Source organism: Crocodylus siamensis, chromosome 3, assembly GCF_052110815.1.
Source record: "Crocodylus siamensis isolate JL-2025a chromosome 3, ASM5211081v1, whole genome shotgun sequence".
In the NCBI taxonomy this organism is placed as follows: Eukaryota; Metazoa; Chordata; order Crocodylia; family Crocodylidae; genus Crocodylus; species Crocodylus siamensis.
In genome coordinates this window covers 13,108,785-13,131,868 of record NC_143397.1, presented here as the reverse complement: position 1 = coordinate 13,131,868, position 23,084 = coordinate 13,108,785, and the positions used below count along the sequence as shown (strand labels likewise).

General features: G+C 48.2%; 1 protein-coding gene across 6 annotated transcripts in view; it reads right to left on the bottom strand.

Annotated features, from left to right (window-relative positions):
- CTIF (cap binding complex dependent translation initiation factor) overlaps window positions 1-23,084 on the bottom strand; it is a 331,892-nt gene that overhangs the window by 290,588 nt on the left and 18,220 nt on the right. Inside the window, exon 2 of one of the 6 annotated variants that reach the window (XM_090037762.1) lies at window positions 7,836-7,948. The exons of the other annotated variants lie outside the window; for them this stretch is intronic. The gene's annotated coding sequence lies outside the window, so the exon portion shown is untranslated. The remainder of the gene's footprint in view (window positions 1-7,835; window positions 7,949-23,084) is intronic. 6 annotated transcript variants of the gene reach the window in all.

Here is a 23,084-nt window from a genome sequence, read left to right as displayed (position 1 = left end):
CGGCGTCACTGCTTGACCCTTCCCCAGAAAGTCAGCATCTGAGCATAAAGATACCATGACTATCACTGTTATTAATCTTAGCAACAATAGGCTAAGTGGTGGTAACCTCCACACCTAATCCTGATACCCAGGTGTGGCAGACAATGGTGTCAGACCACCAACAGAAGAATGAAACAGAGATTTTGATTTGCACCCCCTCCCTAAACAAATCCGACCTCTTAGGATGAACCCCTTATTACACAGTAAACAGTGGATTTCACGGGAACTGGGGAGGGGATGACAGTATTAAAGAAAAACTTCTGAAAGCTCAGGATGCAACAAAGAAAAACTTCTGAAAGTTCAGGCTGCATCAGGATACATCCCATACACCCCCAATCCTAAAACTACATAAGTTAATAAAAAGTCTGCTGCACTGCTTACCACCTTCACTTCATCTACAACCTACTGCACACGGGTACAGCAGATTTCAGTGCTCCATGTGCTATTTGTTGCCATCTTCAATGGGTAACACAAAAGGAACTGGACAGTTCCTCAGGAGGTGCAAATTCTCAAAGCTGTATAGAGATCAATGCTGCGAAAGTTGAAGTGGCGTATGTTTTAGGTGTAGCCGGTTGTGTCTTCAGGAGAGTAACAAGTAGGGCTGGGCTCAATTTTGTTGTTGAATATTTTAGTCACTGAAAATAAATTTAGACTAACCAAAACATATTTGTAAATTCATATTTTAAACATACACAGATACATATTTTAAATAGACACATTATACATTCATACACACAAACACTTCTATTTCCTAAGCAAAACAGCACCATTTTGCACTTTAAAATGATGTAGTCAATATTTGCATGTACTTGGATATACTTTCAGAAGAGTTTTTAAAAAAACCTGGAAATGAAAAAATGGTTTTTTTTGGACTTTGCTCAATGGTTTTCTGTTTTTCTGGCAAAATAAAAGAACCCCTCTCTGCTCCCCCCCCCCCCATTATTTGCACAGGTCTAGTAATCAGGGGCAGATTTTCAAGCATGCCCAGTATTCAGCACCCCCCAATCTCATGGTTCCAGGCAGATTTTCCAAAGTCTTTATAAATATTTGATTTTCTTCCCAAAGTATTTTGAGATTCCCAACAGAGAAGTATTTTGAGATTCCCAATAAGAGAAGCGCAAAGGCTGGTTATACTTTTACCGTATATCCAAGGCCTTATACTATCCTTTTTTGCAACAGCAGAGGACTGTTATAGCTCAAGACTCACCAGGTGAATCAATATAGGAATTTAACACTAGTCCATAAGAGAGCAAGCGGTCTGTGCAGATTATAAATTATTAAGTGTGAACAGCAGCACAGGATTCCTCCCATTTTGCACCCCACCCAGTGCAAAGCTGAAGGACTTATTTATATAATTATGCCAGATATTTCTTACTCAAGAGTTCAGGGATTTAAACAACTGTAATCATTTCAGAAATGTTACCAATCAGAAACTGCCAAGACCCTCAAGAAATGGTAATGCAAAAAATCACTGTTCTTCCTGCTTACCAAAAGTAACAACAGAAGCAGATTTGCCAAAGCAGGCGGAGAAAATAGTTTTCACTTCAATCCAGCAGGACACTGGATGGATAGAGCGCCTTGTCCACACATGATGATTTACAGGGGCAAGGTCTGAATGAGTGAGGCCAGGACTGTTTTATTTTCCAGGTAAGGAGTCTGGCTTGGCTTATTACCAGTTCCTTCACAGATTGTTCTTTCGGACTGAAAAATATTTATCCAGTGCAGACTAGTGGGTATTGACAAAACTTAATAAAATGGCCAGAGAGGCCTCCGCTTACACTGGACAAAGTGGACACAGATCCATTACTCCCAACACTTTTACTGGGTTCATCTACACAAGACACTTAATGCCTATTGGACTAATTCTACTGCACATTAGTGCTGCTGGCCTAAAAAGTATTCATCTGCACTACTGCGAAGTATCTTTAGCCCAATAGGCATTAAGCATCACCTAAAAAGCATTCATCTGCATTAATGTGCAGTAGTACCAATGGTGGTGCATTTAGTCACTGTTATTACAGGGGCAAAACTTAATGTGCTGTAATTATTGTGCATTAATGAATGTGTAGAAGCACTCACTATGATCACAAACAATGATAAATAGCTCCCCACTGCTCCCTGTCTTTCTCTGCCCTCCCCTCTACATCTGTATGATTTGAATCGGCCTCCATGTCAAGTTTTATGGGACCAGAAAGATTTAACAGTTCAGAAGTGTGCACACTCACTGAGCTGTTGGCACGTTTAAATGATCAGAGCTCAAGAAACCCGAGCCAACGCCAATCAGCAGGTTTAACATGAAAGCTTTTAGGATAAGCCATGTTCTGGCAAAGCTGATGAAGCTATATGGGGGGCATAAAGTTATAGCTACACGTGGTGCTTATTCTTTGCAAGATGAGGACCACAGCTCGCTGACGGAACAGAGGGCAATTTCCAACTTGATTCGTTTTCAGAGAAGTACCATAAGAAATTCATGAAGTTACCCGTGCCTCAGAGGCATGCTCTCAAATGAACAAAGTTTTTGCATTTTAATCACTGGGTTTAAGGGTGGGGAGGAGGGTGAGTGCAAGCCCCCCACTCCTGCTTTGGTTTTTATTTTCAATGCGCAGGGGGAAAAAGGGAATCAGACACGATGCTGCTATGATGTAGGTTGGGCAGTACCGAGAAGTGTTAACATGCTGCAGCGCACGAACATGCTGCCATTTCCCTTCTTCCAAAAAAACAAACAAACAGGATCAGCACCTTTGCAAGAGACCCAGCCTGCACTTGTCCTTAATAGACTGGACCAGCTGCCTCCATAATTGATCTGAAGACGGACACCACTTGTGCATCTGAAAGGGAGGCTTTCCGCTTTGCCCCTCCCCCAAAATAAACCATTATTAAAAATGAATGTGTTCAGGCAGTTGAATGCAAACCATTCACGGTGCCAGGGGTCAGGTCAGCAGGAGGGCACAAAGGAACAAGAGGGGTCTCGCAAAAGGAAAGGAAGGAGAAAATGGACCGAGGAACAATCCCAGTTCAGGCACAGAGAGCAGTCGGCACGTCGGTAATGGGAATCGCAGCCACAGCTATTTGCACTCACGCAGCTGGATCACACGGGTGATCTTTGCAACCTTCAACAATATCTGAGGACAGGGTGAAAGACAGTGCTGAAAACGCAAGGCCGCCTCCAAGTTTCTTCTCTGGGAAGCGATTAAATGCAGGGCTCAGACATGTGGGACAATCTACCTACCTACACGCTGGAAAAAAGGTGCAGCTGGGTCAGTAAATCGCTCCCGAATGGGGTGTTAAAAGGAATTCATGGATATTTGGCCAAAGTTCCTTGCTATAAATCATACAGAATAAATCAGTATATGTAACTACCTGGATGAGGTCGGGAGGGGGCGGCTTGTAGGATTTTTAAGAAAGATTAAATTACAGCTCTGAGAAACCAGGGAAGCCCTTGGGAAGCAAGTTTGTGAATTGAGGGAAGCACCAGACTGTAATAGGTCAGGCAGAGGAAAATCTCTCTTGCCAAACACACAGCTTTGAAGCCCTCTGATAATTTAAGGAAATGAAGTCCACTATAAGCCAGAGGGGCAGTTTGCCGATTTGAGAGGCAGAAGAGGACGAATGCCCACCACGTCCCAATTGGAAAGGCTGCATGAAAAGCATGAAGATGCTTCCTCCAGTAACCAGAATTAGCTTCTTAGTCCCTGCTCTGTCTGGATGCGTCTAAACGGCATCCCCGGTGCTCCCACGATGGCTTGCTCTGGAGCACATCCTGCCATGCACCAGAAAATGAGGGTGAAGCCTTTCCAAGGGCAGTCCTGCACATCTGCTGGCACAATCCCTAATGTGTCTGAGGACAGCAACAAGTGGCCCCAGAGCAGTTTCAGTGCCAGGTTTCCAGGCCTGCCAGGTACATGCGGGAACGGGTAGGCAGAGGGATACTCAAGAGTTGCCCCTGCCCTCATGGGAGAACAAGGACCCGGTCTAGAGGTCCTCTCAGCGTCTGAAGTAAGAAGATTTCTCCTCTCCCACTCTTTCCATATTAGATGCTCGAGGCCCTGATGTCTCATTACCCACTCTCAACATCAACATCTGACGCTCTTTCCTAATACAAAAGGATTTTCCTACCTGGCAGCTGGTCTAAAAGTCAGGGATGCGAGCTGAGGGAGGGTGGGACTGCAAAGAAAACAATGGCCTGTGTCAAAACGAGCTGCTAAGAGGGACTGAAGGTGCTGCTGTGGCTGGAGCAGATCAGCTTTTGGGAATGATTTCAGTGGCGCAGGTAACACATATTGATATGAAGATTTGCTGGACAGATGCCCTGAATACCCAACTACAGCAAGCCACAGCTCCCATTTCAGAAGGCACTGGAGAAAGAGGTGGTCCCAAATGGCGAATGTTGGCAGGTTAAGTCCTCTTCCCTCCCAGGGACAGTCTCAGGTGCTTATTTCAAGCACCCCCAAAGTTCAACAGTGCTTGGGTCAAGGGGGATGGCTCAGGGACGTGACTAGCAGCACAAGGAAAATGCAGAGATTCACGGTCCTGCCTCATCCATGTGTGCTTAGCATGAGCAACTGTCCAGCAACCCGTCCCCCACGCTAACCGCCCACCCGGTGCGCAACACTGGACTCCCAGCAAGCTCAACGAGAAGGGGGGTACTCCCATTCCCAGGACCAGCTCCTAGGTGTTGACAGTTTGGATCCATTCAGAAATAACCTCCAATTACACTCTAAAGACCAGATCTTCCTCCCCTTAGAGCACGGGACAGTCCTGCATCCCTTCATTTACATGAGAGCAACACCGGGGCCAGACTGCAGGAAGCTGAGTCGGAAACAGGTAGAGCCTTGCCCTACTGAGCTGCCCTTCATGCCCGTCCAAGGTAGAGGGGAAGTGCCATGATCCTGATCTGGGACTGTCTGCACCCCCCTCTCTGCACAAGCACCGGGAGCCACACCACGACAAGGCCAGGGAGAATCAGACTTGTTTCATGCATAAAGTGCCTTATATCCCCTTTACGAATCTGAAATACCCAACAGCCACCCCATTCACAGCTGTGCTATCACCTCTGACACACGACCTGGGGAGCAGGGCACAAGACACAGCTGGGCCCCTTCCATAGCAAGGTGACACCAGGACACTTTATTAAAAACAGCAGTCCACGGGAACGGAAAAACAAGCCTCCCATGCATTGGTCTTGAGGATTCGTCTGAGGGCCTCGTTACACCTTAATTTTTAGGTGGCTCCTGGAACTCTTAACCCCGCACTGTCTGCACATTAACGCTTGAAACTAGTTTTAGGCTCTCTTGAAGTGGCTTAAAGTTACACCACTCCAACTCTCTCTGTTACCCAGCTCATGTTGCACTGATGTGTAGCGATCCTAGGCCACACGCTAGTGTAATCACACCACTTGTCGCCTTACCCCTGCTGGCTCGGTTCCTGCCCACTGCCCCCCTCATCAGGCTGCCACCCTATCTCCCACCAGTTCAGACTGCTCTACTCCCCCTGCCCCCCTGCATCCCAGATCCTCACTCATTCCCTGCCCCATGGGCTCCCAGCTTATTTTTGGCTGCTGGTGCTGTCCCGCGGGGGCAGGCAGGGAAGGCACCCCGCCGAGCTGCTACCGCTGCTGAAGCTCTATGGGCTGGGTGGGCAGCCACGAGTAAGCTAGGAGACATGGGGTGCAGGTGAGCCACAAGTGCTGGAGGGGCACGGGGAAATCCCAAGGGGCGGAGGAGAGCCCCAAGGGAACAGGAGGACCCCCAGGATGGGGGGCAAAGGGAAAGCCCCGAATGGGAGTGGTGGATTCTTACCTTTCAGTCCTCGGGGCCTCGCTGGCTTGAATGTGGGACTCTTCCCGACTCAGGCTACCACGAACACCCATCACCATTTGAACAGCTCAAAGTGCAACATGTCACGAGGCCCTTATGGACAGCACCTGGCCTTACCCTGGCAGCCACCAAACACTACCAGCTTTCATGAACTCTGGAGAAAGAGTCACTTATTTTACACATTATAGTGATCCTGGTTTCTTCAAAGCTCTTTCTTTTTTGGTGGATGAAGCCCTGCAAAGTTCAGGGCGGCACAGTGAAGGAGCGTCAGTCAGCAGCCAAGGCCATGGCCAAAAATGCTGTCCGACAGCGTGCCGGGGACGCTTAGGGCACAGATGCGGGCAAGCTGCCTCGCTCTCAACAAGCAGTAAAGTACCCTGCATTTCTATCTTAATTTAGCTTGTCCCTCCCGACAAGCCTGTGGGACGAGGTCACCAACTCAGAGCCAGGCGGGGAGCAGTGTGAGCAAAGAATTTCGCACAGCAATCCAGCACCAAGCCCGTAACTGCTGGCTGAACTGGAGCATGACACTTTAAATGACACCCAGGTCTTCGTGCCCCGGTTGGCTGAGCACAGACGGCACAGAGCAATGCCAGCATGTGGGCCTGGGCCACATGTTTTGTATGGGTTTAGCTCTGCCAAGGCCACCACCATGGATGGTTCTAGCCTAGGATGGCCACCACCATTGAGTAACCTGACGTGCCAAAACAGTGCCCACCCTACGCTGTGCCTGGCTTCCTGTGATCAGAGACCTGATGAAGTATGTCTTGCACTGGAAAGTTTATCTAGCTTTATCCCCACTATACAGCTAGTCCAATAAAAGATATCACCCTAAGAAATCCTTGCCTCTGGCACCATCTTTACAGTGAGTGGAGCTTACAGCCGCATGATGGGCTCTTTTAAGATAATAAGACTAGTGTAAGCAAGGCCATCAAGTAGCCCAAAGGCGTTTAGTATTTCTGGGTGCGTCTATACGTTGCTTTATGACAACATAGTGATCACATGATCGCTGGCTATGTCTCCATAGCGGTGTCCTGCCCGGCTGTAGTGCGCCACTACGGCAATGTAGCCGATGAATCTAACCGTGCGCCGCCTGTATGTCGCAGTACGAGCAGCTACTGCACCGTGTTTTAGTACTTCCCTCAAACAAGTACTAAAACACAGCGCAGTACTGAAGTCACCCTACAGCGATGTGTAGACATGCCCACCATTATCAAAAGTGGTGCTTTGGACTCCCACTCATTGGTGAGGACTGCATAGTGCTAGGCGCTGTACAAGACAAAAATACTTCTAGCCCCCAAAAGCCTCCTCCGAGCTCAGCATAAGGCAAAAATCAACGGGTGTCTACAAAACAGTGGGGATGTACCAGGGAAGAGTAAGATGGTATTGGCCATGACATGCCACAGTCTCAACAAAGCAGTAGCCTAATCACTGTTAAACCTCTCTGTTTGTTCCCTATGGCTCTGTCAGCAGGAACGATGACCAGGCTGACCACTATACCTGATGTGCTGATCTCCCGGTATGAATGCTCACCATCAAAACATTACAGAAAGAAGTGAGTTATGAGGCTACACAATACCTTCCCCTTCGCTGCCCTGCTGCAAGGCCATTCCCTGCTTTTCCCCCTTAATGCACTGACCAGTCTCTTTTTAATGGTCCCAGCAGCAATGGACCTCCTCTTGGGAGATTATGGTTTCATCTAGGGATCTGGTGGTAAAGGAGATAAATCCACCGGTGCTGTTACCTACTAGTGAGTGTGTGTAAAAGCTCCCCTCTCAGCCTAGTCCATAAAACACAGGAGTCGGTAATAGCCCCACCAGGCGAGCTGGGGGTCTTTAGAGCAAGTTTTTAGCTGTAGGAGACCCCGATGCATTCCCTGCCATCGGCCAAGGTGGCAGCCAATACCACATATGCACCGTTCAAAGCCCACAGACTTCCTTCTACCTTCTCACAGACCTCACCCAAGTCACTCAGACTTACCTTTCAAGTCTTCAGTCAGTCCAGTAACGCTGCCATCCACCGCAACTCGGTGAAGTCCTCCTTATTCGTCCCCACGAACATTAGAAGTGAGTGGCTGAGATTCCAGATGTACGCTGAAGCAAAGTGCACAGCATTTTATTAACCTCATCTCACTAATCAAATCTAGTTTCTCAGCCAACACTCCTCCTACCTAATGTTTTAATCAATGGATACAAAAGCAATCCCATATACTCCAGCTATAGTTTAAGTATGAAGAACAGTGCTATTATTTTTCATTCGTGTTCTTTTATGTGACCTAAGAAAAAGGGAGGCTGAAACCAGGAAGGATGAATGCAATTAAAGAAGGATGGATTAACAGATGAAATTAAGTGAACAAGTGTCGACATTTAGCACAAGACTTATTACTTTGTGCCATCATCTGCCAAGGAAAGTGACAGAAACCTCCAGGATTGGCATTTTTATTAAACAACAAAAAATTTAACGGTGCAAGGATAGGGATGAACCTGCCTCAGGCAGGGGTTTGAGCTAGATAATTACTTGGGGTCCCTTCCAGCTGCTTCTCTATGAATGCCGGGTGCTGGTTTTAAGGTTGTTGGCTGTAGCCATGTTAGTCTAAGGCCATAGGCAGACAAAGTTCTTTGGGTAGATGCGATATCTTGTATTAGATCAACTAAATAGTTGGAAAATCTGTTCTTTGCAAGCTTTCGGGCACCAACACCCTTCTTCTGACTGGTTTTGACCTATCTTAAATGGCCTGAGCCCTAGATACTTAAGGGACTGCACCCCCTGCCTCATGGTCCATTGCATTCCCTAAGGTCAGCTGAGGCCAATCTGCTGCAAGGCCCATCTGCAAGGCCCATTTGTTCACTAAAAATACACGGGAGGTCACTCCTGGCAGTTGCTTCGCATTTCCAGACCTCCCTCCCTCTTGCGACCCATCAAGTACTCAGCCTGGACATCTTCCAGAAGGACTGCAAGACCTCCTTCCCTGGGCAGGCTTTTAATGGGCATGGTAAAGTGCTAAGGTTTAGGGGAACTGTTTTATTATTTATTATATTTGATACATAAATACTAGTAAATGTGTAACAAAGAACACAGTCCTGCAGTGGGGGGCCAACCTCTTAGGAAAGAGTGCCACAAATTAGCCCACAGCCTCCTGGAGTGCCACTCCGGTCCCCCTTCCCCTGCTCAACTGGCTGCTCTTTCTGCTCCCTGCTCTGTGCTTCCTGCTTGCTCTGCAGCTCTGCTTTCTGCTCCCTGCCCTATCTACTGTGCTGCCCAACTCCTCCCCAGTCTGCCCTGAGAGAAACTGCCCATGCCGCTTGTTCCAGGGCCATCCCTAACTTCACAAGTCTCTCCCCTTTTCCTGTGCATGGTTATAGGGGGAGCAGGTAACTACCCGCTCCTGAAGGGTCCCTTATCATTGTATAAAACACTTTCTGGTATGTTCATGGCCTCATGCAGGCCTTTCATTTGGGCAGGCACGGTTCTTTGGGTAGATGTGATATCTTTTATTAAACCAACTAAATAGTTGGAAAAAAATTCTTTGCAAGCTTTTGGGCAAAGCTTTGTCTCTCTGCAGAATCTCCCTGTGCCTGATGAAAGGTGTTTGTGCCCGAAAGCTTGCAAAGAACCTTTTTTTCCCAACTATTTAGTTAGTCTAATCAAAGATATCACATCTACCCAAAGAACCTTGCCTGCCTGTGTCCCAGACCGACACAGTGACAACCAACACCTTTTTAATTTGAGCAGATTTTTTTAAAACTATCTACTTATAACAGAAGCAGACAACTCTCGCAATGTCATTTACATACACCCAGTTGATCACTAGCTTCTTTAGACATCCCATTACACCTTGCCACCTCCGTGCAAATATTTACACTCACTGTTCAGCTCTTGCGGCTCTTCGGTTAAGAGGACTCTGTTGCAATATCAGTCTGCACACTTTTTCTCCCAACTAACTAAAAGAACAGACGGCAAGTCTTTACTTAGCTGCCTATAACATCTCCCACTGCTCTGCCAGGCTATTCTTGAGGTCAAAACTCAATCAAGTAGATACGGTTATTCTTTTATTCTTTTTATTCTCTTACAAAATGTTAATGTACTAGAGATAGGGCCAAGAAAGTTCACCTGGGGTAACAGGACCTGACCTAGATATCAGAACTAATAGGCTTGTTTTCATTGATTGATTATGTTTTTCCTTAGCAGATCTGGCTCATGGTCCATCAATACACCCAGAGCTTGTATTTACTTAGCAAACCTATTTAATCAGTCTACCATCTAGCATTGATCCTCCACTCATTTCCCCCCTCCCCACAGTCAGTGCTCACCGCATGCGCTTGCATCTATAACATGACTCTTGGGCTCCTGGCACACGCTGAATTTAGCACATGGTTAATCGGTTCATCACATACTAAGTTGTGACCCGGCCACATGTTAAAGCAACTAGTGGTGGCATAAAACAAGGAGTAAGCTCCAAAGTTATTCCACACAAAGTGTGTAATAACTTTCTGGCCAATTCCTATCATTGAACGTGTGGCCAGGTGTGCCCCTGTGGCTCCCAGCCATGGAGGCACACCATGCTGGGGGTGCGCGGAGGGGGCTCCCAGCCAGGGGAGCTTGCTACTTGCAGCAGACAGCAAGGCTTTACTTAGCTGGCTATAACATCTCCCACTGCTCTCGTGATCCTGGGTTCCCTGTGTACTGGCAATAAGGCGTGATGGGATCTGATGCTCGATTCTGCGGTGCCATGCACACGTGACATGGCAGGAAGCACAATGTGTGCATCCCATGGCACTTTTACCTGCACATTGGGCAGGGGCCTTGGATCAGCCTTTTTCTTCAGGGCTTTTACTATCAAGTGCTGCCAGGGAAACCTGCTCTGTTTATTTTCTACAGGAAAATGATTCCATGAAAAGACACCTCAAGCAGAGAAGAGAACTGCAATTAGCCCCCTACCTGCCTACTGCAGGGGTCTCCAACTGTTTTAGACTCAGGGCACCCTCTATACATTTTTTAAATTTGGTAGGAGCCTGGTTGAGAACCACTGCTGCGCTGCCTCAGTTTACCTCAGTGGTTCCTAACTGGGGGTTGCTGCTGCCTCATGCACGAGACCAGGAAGGGCTGTGGCATAAGCATGTGCTCCTGCCATAGCCCTGCCTGGTCTGGCTCCACACACGGCGCACACACAGGACAGGTCTACCCAACAGCAGCTGTGTTGGTAGTGGTGGCAGTGCCTGCACCATGGCACCCCGTCATGACATCCTGGGTGAAAACCAATGGTTTCCTGCAAGGCTGTTATACCTTCTCTCCACCATCTGGTATTGACCGCTGTTGAAGACAAGGCCTGGACTAGGTGAACCGATAGATCGTGACGATTCCAGTGTTCCTGTAATGTCCGGGTACATATCTTCACAAGCAGTGCAAAAGAAGTGGGCGTTAGGTCTCACCGCTGGTTTGTGGTGCAACCTTGGGTGAGCCAATAATTTAATTTTCAAAGGGGCTGCACACACACAAATCCAAGGGGAGTGAAGGGGAGCTGCAGGCGTTTAGTGTCCCTGCATAGCAATGCCTTTCTTTTCTTTACTTTCATATGCAGAGGGGGCCTGTGAAAGCACTACAGTATCACCCTTACTAAAAGGGTCCCAGAAAAGCTATATATTTTAGCACTTTGGATGCACCGTGTTTGTGATTTAACCACATCACGTGGCAGGGATTTACAGTGCATCGGTTTCTCTGTGCTAACTACCCGTGTGCATGTTCTTACCCCACGGTAAGCAGAAGTTGAGCCCTCTTTTCATCAAGGGCTGGAGTACTGCAGTTTAGTTTCTACTTCTCGCAGGGTAAGAGAGTACACACAGACTCTGTCCCCTTTTGTTCTGTAGTAAATCTTTTGAATACCTGCAGCTCTTGTAATACTGCTGCAGTAACGTAGGACCACTGTCTACCCTGTGGCCATCATTGCCCTTTGTTTTCTTCTGCTCCCCTGGTGTCAACTGTAAGGTATCTGGGGCCAGGGACTGATTCAGTGTTATTGTTCTGCATTTCCACAAAACCTGGCACCAAGTGGGGACCTCAGCAGTGATCAGGGCCCCTTAGCTGCTATAACAGTGCAAATACTCATGGTTAGTACAGAGTGAAAACAGAGCCTAAATAAGAGGCTAATATAGAACAAAAGAGCCACGTTTGCAATTAGATTTGCGAAAAAAGGAATTACTCATTTCTGGCAGATCGACTTTGAGTAAGTTGTAAACGCTGTGTCTGGGGTAATTTATGGTCTGGCAAAGGTATCAGAAATCTTTCAGTCTTCAACACCATCCAAACTGTCGGTCCTGTCACATTAGAATTTGGTTTTACTGCATGGACTGCACAGAGCTAGTGTCTGGCTGTATGGAGAACTCTTTTTTCATTATCATCATTAATATTCACGTGTATAATTATAGACCTCCAGCCCCACCCCAGAACCCCATGGGGTTAAGCACTGTACACGCACAGGATATGATGGTCCCTACACCAGCCAGTTCACCAGCCACAATTAACAACATAAGACTTTTCAGAGCAGCTGAAACAGCTTCCATTTTCTATTATCTTTATTTAGTTTGTCCCTCCCAACAAGTTTTTTAGAAGGTCACCAACGCAGTAATTTAAAATGAACAATGCTGGCTTGCTGGACCTGCCTTCCCAGGATCCAGAGAAGAACAATCAATTTGCAAATAATTCACTTTTTTTTCTCATAGTAATTAGCAAGCTGAATTCCAAGAGTAATGCTATATATATATATTTATACACACACACATACACACACATATACATATACACATATACACACACACATATATACATATATATACACACATACATACATATACACATATATCTATAAATCTACATCCATATCTATATCTATACACACACACACACATATATATAATACACACACACACACGCACACACTCCCCACCTTCTAGAACAGCCCCATGGGTACAGTCGGCTCTAAAAACAGGCTGTACATTTGTACAGGCAACAAGTTCACAATGTTCCCTGCCTTTGTTCACTGCACAGTTCAGGATATTCGTCCTACTCTCTCGACTGCTTGCTTCCAAGTTATAAAGAAACCCAAGCCTGGTTTTTAAGCAAGGCACGTTTCTTCCCCTCGAAGATTGCCAAGCAAAGCAGTAGTTTAGCCTGTTAAGGAGAAGAGACGTGTTGGTCCAGGAGTTCGGATTTCATCTTTCTGAATAACAGAAAGATTGAAAGCAGGCCAACCCTCAGTCTTTAGCTTACCTCCACCTTCCCAAGGACAAAAGCCTACAGCTGCTGCTTATTAGCTGCTTTCGCAAGGGGATGACATACAACCCTGCATCTCCTGTTCAGCCAAACTAGATGGTGCAGCATGCATTGCTAGAAGATCACTGGCCAAATCTTGGCCTGTGTTTGGCCATGGATATGTACAACGGTGCCTGACTGGCAGCAAACCAGGCCCCTGGCATGCAAAACTTCCTGCCAGTAAGCTCACACTTACGCCAGCAAAATGTATAGGGATTAGGCAGATCCATGAATACAGCATTAGCAACCAGAAGTGGACAACAAAACCCATTGAAGAATGACTAAAGCAACCGACTTCAGAGGAGAGACTGAGTCACTTCCCACCCCAGTATCCACAACATAACTGAGCTAAGGGAAACTTCCTCAAGCATGAAAAGAGGAAGTCAGCTACATACAATCATGGAAACCTGCCACAAAAGCAGAAAAGGGACATCAAAGGCAGGCCACAGGAGATCCTTACTCCACGGTCATTCTGAAGCTGAATCCTAAGCAGGTGCTTGCACTACTGGGTCTACCTCCAATGGGGACATAAGCTCCTCCGCCCCCTTTACATCTATCTATCTATCATTTGTACAGCTTGCCAGGCCCAGGAATTACTCTGCATTTCTTTGTACACCGCAGTCGGCGGCATGGCTGCTGCTTCTCCTCCATGCCTTGTCACCTGGGATTGCTGTCTAGAGGGTAAAGGCACAAATAAAGTCTAGACAGTGACGGAGGGAAGGCCAGTGGCATCATAGGTTAACAGGGTGATCAGGCGGGTTTGATTACTGCTGAGGCAGGCAAGGGAGGTTGCCTGGCAGGTTCCTTGCTGAGCAGCAGTTTCTGGAAGTCCTGCGGAGAGCATGTGATGCTGCCTCATAAATGCCAGCGCTTGCTCTGAAGAGGATGCTTGCAAACATCCCCCCGCCCCGGGAAATGAAGGCAGGTGCTTATACTGTGTCGGTTTGTCTGGCCTACTGACAAAGGACTTGCAAGAGCATGGTATAGTACAGGGGTGTTGCAGTATCCCCACCTGTAGCAGATCCAGCAACAGAAACTGGGGTGCAGCCACATCCCCCTTTACCTGTGCTGTGCACGCGCAGGGAGCTCACTGCCTGCTCAGTGCCGGCTCCTGCAGGAGCTCCACGTGAGCAGCGAGCGCCGAGCTCCCCAGTTGATCAGTACAGGGGCTGTAAACCTCCGGACTGTCCCTGCTGTTTGCCCTCCACCTCTCTGCTGAATTCAGCGGGGAGGAGAGGACAAGCAGAGCCAGTGGTGCTGATGCCCTTGGCTCTGGAGCCACCTGAAAGTGCTCACTCCAAGAGCTCACATGGGCAGCACAGCCAAAGCAGGGGCAAGACTGAACCATGGTACCCCAGCCCCTAGATCTCCCCTGGTCCCCACCCTTCTGTCCTGTACTACAATATCCAAGAAACCCCTTTTGAACTTGAGCAGTGGTTTTCAACCCACTGAGCTAGAGGGTTGTGCCAGTACCACCCATGGGTGGTGGAGCACCCTATTCCTCAAGGTACCATGTCAGGTTGGCTTGTCCCAGCAGGATCAGAAAGTTTAACATGGCACTTGCCAGAACCTGAGCTCAGGTAGGGAGCCATGGAGCGGGCTTTCTCTGAGATTACTGTTTCCTCCACTCTCCCACCACGGCCTGCAAGGACCATCAGCATCTTCCTGGACTAGAGAGCATGGGCTCGTAGTTTTGCCTTAAACTCTAACACCCCAGAGGACAGTGCAGAGCAGCACCACCAGAAGTGGTCTTATCCCTTGTTTTACCCTTACATAGTCTCAGGCTAAGTGCCCCCCAAATTATTTCTGAATGTAGTGGGGAATTCATTCATACATGCAATTTGCATGTTAAATGATAATGCTTCTTTATGAGGTTTAAGATGAAACCTTCGTAATCCCCACAGGTTTAGTGAAGTTCAGCTCTCATTTTGTGGAGGAATGGAAGAGAGGGACAGTTTTCTACCTGAGATATGGGCATATAAATGAAGCAGCTGTCAAATTAAAAAAGACAGCCTTTGTTCTGAACCAAGGGCCTGACTTGGCATAACCCTAGCTGGTGTTTCTAAGACTGAAAGTTAACGAGCAAAAGATTGCTGTTTGCGCGGCTAGGCCAGGACGTCTGGCTTTCTATTCCTAGTGCATCTCACCGACAAGGTATAGCAGGAGTGGGCAAAGTCCATCTTTACGTCTCAGCTTATCTCACATAAAGAGCCACCCGCACAACAGCTCCTGAGAGATTTGGGTGGGGAGGAGAGAGAGGGAAAAAGAGATATTCAGCAGCGTCCTGGGATCTGGACCACAAGGACTTGGAGGTGCCTGCTTGCAGTCCTGATTTTGGTGCCTCAAGGCAGGAAGGGGCAAGAGTTAAATGCGCTCTTGTACTCTCTTTCGGCCAGCTAGGCAGCTCCCTGCTCAGCACGCTGCTTTTTTGGACCACCCTCTCTTGCACACACTGTCTAGGGAGCCAAGGCACATCATTCTGGGTGCTGGATCCCAGTCTGGGGTCCAGGCACCTACGTGCCAGTGCCTGTAGGGCTTAACCCTGTGGTGCCTTGAGATTCTTTCAAGGGTGCCGCAGGGCGCCACACAATGTTGCCGTGGCTAGGTGTGCAAATGTGATTCACAAAATAAACTTTAAAACATTCTGCCTGATTGGGGGTCTTTCTGAACTCCCTGGAGCAGAAAAATTGCTCTATCATTTTCCTGCAGTCAAAAACAAACAGTGAAAACTAAGCTGGCATTTTCCAAGGGGGGCTTAAGTCTAATGAGTGGTGCCACAAGTCTGTAAAGGTTGAGAACCACTGCCCTGGTGGCCCTGGACACAGCTCCCTATCTGCCCTTTAGCGCTATCAGGTTGTCCCCGTCACCTCTGATGTCCCTGGGGAACCTCCATCCTCAGAAGTTTGCAAGAGCAGCCTAGACAAACACTTGGATAGACGGCTTAGACAGGGATGCCTGGAGCAAGGCGTTGGACAAGATGACCTCCTGAGGTCCCGTCCAGCCCTCCTTTTCTTTCTTCTGTGACTGTGATTTTTAGTCCATGAGCTCTGTCAAAGTTTACAAACAACTAAGGGCTTGGCTTCAACACAGCAGTAGTGTTCAGTAGCACTGCTTGCGTCTCCGCAGGTGTTGCGGTTGTGAGATCATGTCTGTATTTTCTAAAGGTGAAGTATTCTTAGAGAGGCAGAAGACTCTGCTGTTAAAGTGTTACCTAGCTTTTCATTAGAAACCCTATAGTTACACCCCCCCCACACACACACACCCCCCTTCCTAAATAAAAGGAGTCAACTCAAAGTGTGAGCACAACTTTTTCTCTGCACACTCCCACTGAAAACAAGACAAGATGTCTAGGGCTTTCAAGGGAGGAAGACTCAGGAAAGTTCATCCTAATTAAGTAAAGAACAGATTTTGCAGTTAATTAAACTGCCTTAAATATCCAACTGGACATTTGTATTCAGAATGAAAGTGCCCAGAAAGCACTGTAATTGACTTTACTTTGGGATTTAAACTCCTTTAATGCTGGACAAGTGTCCATGCATGTTTTAGGGCAATTTAAGCCATTTTTTAAAAATTAATTCAGATCAGCTTTCCTGAGTAGTCCCATGTAAGCAAGGCTCTGCACCAACTGTTAGCACTGCAGAGTTGGGATGAAAAGTACACTTCGTTTGCTCCAATTTTTTGTGGTTAGGGAGACACCAAAAGGAGTGAAATGGCCGAAACACGGTAGGGAAGCGAGCGATGTAACGGCCCTGGCAGGTCCTATTGTGTAGCTAGATGATGTCAGCGCTAGAGTTGTCCACCGAGCCACACTCCTGAGTGAGTTCACACGCACACAGAGGCACATTTCAAAAGCCTGCTGACCCATGTTTTGATGAGGCCATTCGCACATCCTAGAACAACGATCCCAGAGCAGTCCGGGCTTTAGCTTTGCATAACAAACCAGAGGAATGGAGCGTGCTGCTGGTCTCTCTGGATTACCCGAAACATCCCGTTCATTTTGTACCTTCCAAATATTTGTGGAAAGTTACCACGTTCCTCCTCGTCACCTGACATCCTTCCAGCCAAGTTATACATTCCTTCAGTGCCTGCCCTCAAACATGCCCAAACCCTCTCTTACTGTCCTCCAGGCACAGCTAAGCCCAGACCTCCAGGGCCCAAATCACACCAAAGACCTCTTCCTTGCAGCCCATCTGGCTATGCAGCTTTGCCGTTTGCTGTCCCCCGTGGAAAGGAGTGAGGAATCCCAGGAATCCAGAGTCGCTGGTTCTCAGGCGCCTGGGACGACTGCTTCTTACACAGATTCAGTCTGAGATTTTATGTCCCATAGTCAGCTCTTTCCCACTGTTTTCTGCCCGCTTCTCTAACCTTTCTGAGAGTCCCTGTCCGATCTTTCTCTGACCCTACCGCATGGCGCCTTTCAGATGGCTGCCTCCCATTGGCAATCTGTACAAGTGCAATACGAACCCAGTATTTGAGTATAGCTACCCAACTCCAGGTAGAGGCACCAGCACGGGTGGATCTAGGATTTTGAAAAAGCGGGGTGCAGATGATGCGATGCCTCATCACGTATAACGCAACGCATTGTTTTATCACGTTAAAAAGAAAGTAAAAGCTTTACTAAGAAGCTATTGGCCTAGGGCTATCTTATTCAGTTTAGGATTGGAGCAAAAACAAACATAAATGTACTGGAATTTATTTGCTGCATCATACATTAAGCATAAAAATTAACGAAAACTAGGCCAAAATAATCAAAATGGGTTGGGGGTTTTTTAGTCCTGCAGTCATTAGAATTAAATGGGCCTCTGTTTCTCAGATTCACAAAACAAAATCCAGCCTTCTTGAGCATCTTGATAGTGTATCCAATGCTTCACGGGAAGTTTTTTCCATACCTGGGTTAGTGTTTTGACCTAGAGTTAAAAACATTGTGTGCCGGGCTGTGAAATAGGAGCTATGTTACCAGGAGCAGCTTACAGACAGCAGAATTGCAGAGGAAATGATAGCTTGATTAGTTGAACATCAAGAACATTAAAAGGGAGAGTGGGTCATTAACACCTATGGAGCAATCAGTTTAGAAAGAATCAGGTAGAGGTAACAAGCCACAAAGTCACTGACTATCACTGCTGCCTGACTGGAAATGCTGCTGCTACTGCCAGGCATTTGGTTTTAAACTTTGGGTGGAGCAGAAAACAAAGGGGAGGCGAACGCAACTGCACCCCTACTGGGTCCTCCCCTCGGCACAAGGACTTAGGTACATCCCCTACCTGAAGAAGGAAGTCTAGCAGCTTCAGCTTGAATCCCCAAAAAAACAGAGGCCAAGCCTTGGGAACCTGTAACTGTTCCTACAACTACCTGCCCCATGAATTTCCTATATGAAATGGGGTACATCACAGCAAGATTCAGCTCCCTGTCTGCAAAGTGGAGACACTTTCCTGGTTCTACTGATCCTAGACTAGGGACAAAGAATAGGCCAGTTGTTCAGGTACTAGACTGGAATACAGGAAACCTTGGTTCAGTCCTCTGCTCTGCCACCGACTTCCTCATAACCTTGGTCAAGTCACATTGGCTCAGACCTTTCAAAGGTATTTAGGCAGCTGCCTGCATCTTTTGTTTTACGAATCTATCTTTCTGATTTTAGTGGGATTTAGGTGGTTAAGTATCTTAGAAGATCTAAGTCTCTAGGTCTCTGGTCCTTATCAGTAAAACAGGGCTGGCATAAAAAGATTAAAGAATGTGAAGTGCTTAGATATTACGATTATCTGGATCACGTGCATACTTTACCTTGCTGCAAAGATCCCAACTGACTTCAGTGGGCTTTGGAAGAGACTCCTAGACTGTAAGCCTCCTGGGGCAAGGGTCCTGCTATGTTCACATCCTGCACCTAACACAGTGAAGTCCTGGCATCAGCCGAGACCTCTGGGCGAGTCCTACTATAAAGCAGACAGTAAACAACTACACAGAAACATTTACAAAAAGGTAACTAAAGCCAAGCCCTAACAGCCATCTGTGCTAACATAAGAGCGACAGTAAATTTTCCTCAACACAGGAGCACAGCAGGTCATTGCCCTCTCTGCTTATATTCCCAGAAGCACTTCTCAGTCCATGGCTATTTGAATTATTTGTTCAGCTCAAGACTTGCGACACACCTATGACTGCATCCATGAAAACGGACCTGCAGCCTTCTCCTGCCTCCGCTTCACTTGTCATCCAAGACAAACGTTGAAAACCGAGCAACCAGGAACGCAGGGAAGAAGCTTCAATTCCAAGCAGTGGTTCTCCAGGCTATGCACCATTCCCCCGCCTACCCCCAAGGATGACAGAAATGCCATCAGATCCCTTCCTTACGGTCCCTGCATTGAGGCAGGAGCAAGAGTCCCAGATGGGCTGGGCCTGGGACACCATGCAAACCCAGAAGAGAAAGGAGGAAATAAGAAAAGAAGAGAAATAGCAGCCTCATATTTTGCGGTCTTAATCAAACCATACATTACTCGTCTGTCTGGTGTTACGCTTGGCCTGAGTTTACGCATCTGCCGTCTGAGACACTCCACATCCAAAGCAAACTATGCACATATTAGCCAATGTCTTTCCCCTTCCCTTGTCGGTATTTTTTAAGGCCATTAAGGAATCAGGAGGCGTGGTAGAGGTGATATCTTTTATTAGACCAACTAGATTTTTACAAAACAAACTCTTGAAAATACTCAGACTCTGCATGAACTAGAATCAAATTTCATCCCCTGGACCTGTAGGAGGGGAAAGCAGAGGGGTTTCAGCGGAGGGAATGGAAACAGGCCAGTGCTTTTATTTGAAAACAGAAGCGCAAGTCCTTCTCAGCCACTGCCTCATGGAGCTGTTCACAGCAGCGCTGGAAGAGGCCTGAGTTTTCAAAGGGGGATAAGGGAGCCTGGGAGGAATGGTGGGCCGGGGATGCCCTTGCTAACTCCATCCGCGTGGCAAGGCAGGAGCTGCAGCAGGGAGGCAGGGCCTGGCATTCAGGACTGGTCAGAAAGAGGAGAACAAAGTCCTGCCAAGGGACTGCGCACCTGGGGCTGAGGACGCCTCTGGCAGCCTTGGAGGGACAGGAGAGGCTGGGCTGAAACAGGCAGTGAGAGGGGCAGGACACATCCCAGCTCAGCCAGGCAAGCCACGGAGGAGAGGGGTGGATGGACTCCCTGCTTGTTGGCCAGAGGCGCTGCTTTCCCCTCCTACAGGTCCAGGGGATGAAATCTGATTCTAGTTCATGCAGAGTCTGAGTATTTTCAAGAGTTTGTTTTGCAAAAATCTAGTTGGTCTAATAAAAGATCTCACCTCTACTGTGCCTCCTGACTCCTATGTTTCACCACCCGGGCAAGGGCAGCAAACCCCAAACCCGAATCCTTTCCAACACCGGTTTCTCGGGGCATTTTTTACGGCTGATAACCACCACCGCAAGTAGACCCACATAATCAGGCACACACCGCAGATTTTTCTCTACTGCTACCAGCAAGAGGAAAAGAAGATGATCGTCCCCCACTGCCCCCTGCACCCAATTTCTGACCCCTTATACATCCAGCAGCCAGGGGACAGATCTCTGCCTGACCCTTCCCAGGTCGCTGCCTTGTCTTACTCGTACACTGCACTTTACAGCAGTAGGTCTCCAAGTCCTTTACGAAGAAGGGCATATTTCACAGACGGGGGGAACCGAGGCACAGAGCTGTCACCCAGCAGGCCGGCGACCCACCTGGGCACCAGCCAAGCTCTGCAAGTCCCAGCCCAGCACCCTGCGCGCTAAGCCGCCTCTCGCTGCAGTGAAAACGGGGAAGACTGGGTTGTAGAAGAGTCTCCACAGCTTTATCCTCCCTCCGAATGGTAATCCCGTGCTCTGGAGGGCTGCGTTCGCTGCTGTTTACAGGCGCCATAACACATTCCTTGGTGACGTCTTCCTCTTTAACTACAGCATGAACTAAGCGGGGTGACATTTAATTATGCCCACCCACCTGTTATGCCTGGTCTAAGGAGACAGGGACTGTCACTTTTCTGTTTGTACAGTATCTAGCACAGTAGGGGTCCGGGATAACTGAAGCGGGAAGGCGCTGCCCCAATACAGAACTGAGATACGAGCAAGAGCATTTGCAGCTCCCGAACATCCCATCGGTGACAGCTGATACCCGGCACACTTGGTCCTCTGGAGTCAGGGGGAGGAAAGGCCGTCTGGGATGCAGTCCATGCCATGACAGGGCAAATGAGCAACCCTGTGGGCAGAGGCAAAAAATAAAGCCACGTGCCCTCTGCGTTTGCTCAGCATGCCCCGCGGGCGGGAGCAGCAAGAACGTGGAGAGAGGGGGAGGCGATGGCGACAGAGAGTTCAATCTTTTGTATACTGTTTTCCTAAACGTGCATTGGATTTAAAAGGTCACCAGGACATGAAACATCATCGGCCACTAAATAACGATGAGGTGGACTGGCCACACATGCCCGCGTCCATGCAGCTGCTGCCCCATCCCTAGCAACACCGTGGTTTTCCAAGTCATATCACGCGACAGTCAGCACAAGAGCTGCTTCCACCCACCGGCTCCTTCTACCCTGACGTGAATCTCCCGAATCCTGCTGGAGCTCACAGCTCAGGTGCTGCTAATGTTTGTAGCCCAGGTACACCTGCAGGAGGTGTGCCCTGTCCTCGACAACAGTGGGGGGGTCAGGCCAGGTGCTGGTGGAGGGGCCGGCTACTAGAGCAGCTCCCTCTCCTCTCTGCAGAGCCAAGCCGAGACCGAGTGCTTAACTATATACAATTTATTACTATAATAAATACTTGAGAGAAAACATGAAGTACTTACAATAAAGCTCCGCATATATCACTACATATAATATCCCACAATTCACATAAGCCACATAACTTCCAACATCTATAATAATTAATACATTGAAGGCGATAGTTAAGGTTCCAACGTGATAAGCACACGTGGGGACTCAACTTATATAACCAAAATAAGTTAAGAACATTTCCTAGGCCTACATATTAGCACATTAAGACCATATCAGCCATATAAACTTCCTATATAGACCCTGACACAACAACAATCACCCCAAACAGGGAGTACACTCAGGACCTCCCCAAGGGGGGTCCCTGAAGACCCTCCTGCAATGTAGGGTGGAGGCGGCAGACCCTCCTGTCCCATGCCCGCCTCCCCAGCAACCCATGCTTCCTCTCTGAAGCAGCCATGCACCGACCCACGCACTGGGTGAGGCCCGAGCAGACTCAACCTGCTCCCAGAGCCAGCTCTCCATGCACCGATCTGCACACCGACTGCCCAGCCGCTTGCCGGCCTCGCAGGCTCGAGCCGCCTCGAGCGGCTCCTGGAGCCTGATCCCAGGCTCCAAAAAGGTAACCCTGCTGCATGTTTTTTTTCGGGTAACGGCTGAAGGTCATTCTTCGAGTGAGAGTGGAGAACAGCAGGAGCAAGATAACCAGCAGAGAGGACAAGGACAGCGTGTCGCCATAGCAATGTCACCAGTATGGCCGTGTACTGAACAGCCAAAGGCCTTGGCGGTTATTATGGGCTTGCCTGAGCTAGACCTAGCATTCAAACTTGACTTCTCTTCATGCAGCTCCAGTTAAGTGGGGCTCTGCCTTCCAGCAAGCCAGCCACTGAGCAGGGAGAGGAAGGATGCTCCAGCGAGCATTGCAGCAGGTTCCCATTCATTGCGTGCCGAGCCATGTGCTCCGGTGGCTGCCGACCGGACTCACAGCAGGGTCGCTCCTGCTCACATTTGGCTCATTCACTGGAAGACCTCGAGCATGCCAGCAAGAGCTAACTAGGGCAGGGAAAGTGCCCTGGACATGGCTGCTATCCACTGAAGGTCTGATGTGGCCAAGTTAGAAGCAAGCACATCCCCTTTTTAATCTGGAAGCTATGGCAGCGAAGGGTTTCTGGAAGCTGGATTCCTAACTAA